The sequence below is a fragment of the Delphinus delphis genome, chromosome X (assembly GCF_949987515.2).
Source record: "Delphinus delphis chromosome X, mDelDel1.2, whole genome shotgun sequence".
NCBI lineage: Eukaryota > Metazoa > Chordata > Mammalia > Artiodactyla > Delphinidae > Delphinus > Delphinus delphis.
In genome coordinates, this window is record NC_082704.1 from 16727349 (window position 1) to 16729360 (window position 2012).

The window sequence follows — 2012 nt, forward strand, 5'->3', positions numbered from 1 at the left end:
TCAGATAGCTTTTAATCAAAACAAACAAACAAACAAACAAACTCCCATACCTACCATTCCTGCACCACTCCTCAAGACCTTGCCAACCACTAATATACTTTCTGCCTGTGTAGATGTGCCTGTTCTGGACCTTTCATATATATGGAATCATAAAACAAAAAATGGACTTTTAAGGAGAAGTCAAAGCAACATTTATTAAGCACCTAAATATCTGTTAAGCACTTTGTATATTTTTTCTTATTTAATCTTCAAAACAGTCACTTAATTTAGGTAAAATTATTTCCATTTTAGATAAGGGAATTGATGGCAGAGAGGTTGAAAAAACTGTCTGAGATTATAGGGTTAGAATGTGACATAACCTGGACACCTTAACCCGATCTTTGACTGAGCTGTTCTACTTTAAGGTGGCTAGTAAGTTTGGAAACATCCCTCCCATGCTCTTACCTCAGTGCCTCACACTAAGACCAAACACCAATATGACATTTCTGTCACTGTGAGGGCTGAGAGAGCAGAGTAGGATGGAGTGGTTTGTATAGCCTAGATTCATGGAATTACAGAAATTTTCTTTCAGCATCCCTCAGTCAGATATTGAGAATGACCAATGATGTGTATATAGTTTAACTCACGGAGCCATGCGAAATTAGAGCTTAAAGCTGGAAAGAGCCTCAGAGACCACCTAATCTAGCTGCTTCATTTTACTGATGAAGAAACTAGGACCCAGAAAGAGCAAGATATTTTCTCAAGATCATATAGCTCAAATACAGCAACAAAGGATGACATTGTTATTTCATCTGTTATTGAAAGAATGAATGTACCAAAGGCGAAAGTCCTATCCAGAATAACTTCAGAAAACAAATTAAGGGGAAAGCCAGATAGTGATGTGAAAAGGTCACTGAATTAGGTCAAGGAGATCTGGGTTCCATCACCAGCTCTGCCACTAATTCATTGTGAGACCTTAGACAAGTCTCTTAACCTCTCTGGACTTCTGTTTCTTCATCTGGAAATATGTGGGTTGGAATATATGATCTTTTGGAAGACTGCACTGAGAGAGTGACATGGACATATATACACTACCAAATGTAAAATAGATAGCTATTGGGAAGCAGCCGCATAGCACAGGGAGATCAGCTCAGTGCTTTGTGACCACCTAGAGGGGTGGGATAGGGAGGGTGGGAGGGAGGGAGATGCAAGAGGGAAGAGATATGGGAACATATGTATACGTATAACTGATTCACTTTGTTATAAAGCAGAAACTAACACACCATTGTAAAGCAATTATACTCCAATAAAGATGTTTAAAAAAAGAAATTTTATTGAATAAGTAAATAAGTGAACTTTTATTTAAATTCTAAATGTTATGCTATTTTTGGAAGATCCCCACCGAGCTACATAACTGAAGAAAAGACGGGTAACCAAAAAATTTTTCTTAAAGAGCTCGTACTGTAAATTTACATGAATGCATTTTTCAAACATGAAAGGTTACTTCTTCAACAAATAAGAGGAGTGCCTGATTATTTCCTGTAAGTACATATCCAAGACACATTAGCCAAGTTAATAACATACCCATTCTGGCTGTTATATTGACACTAGTTAATGCAGTGGCATGTGCAGATGGGGTGTATCAAATCATTTCCTTAATACAGTCTTAATTTTGTATGTTTATTTCTTTGGGGAAGAAAAAGCAATTCAATCTTATTTTAAGGGAAAAAGATTTCACTATGTTCTAAAGACTAATAGAGAGTCATTTATTCATTCAACTAATATTTATTGAATGCCTACAATAGATACAGACATCAAGGAATAGTGTTAGCCTAAAATGGGAAATTTAAAAAATGATACAAGGACGTGAAAGTAACATTGAAAACCTGTCTTTTTTTGTGATTCAAGATACATGAACAACTAAGAGCTGTTTGTTTAAGCCTTCACAGGTTGAAACTTTCACAGTGGAGAGGCAGAACAGATGATGTGTGTGTAGAGGGTGAGTGGGAGGGCAAAGAGTACAGCTCTGTAAG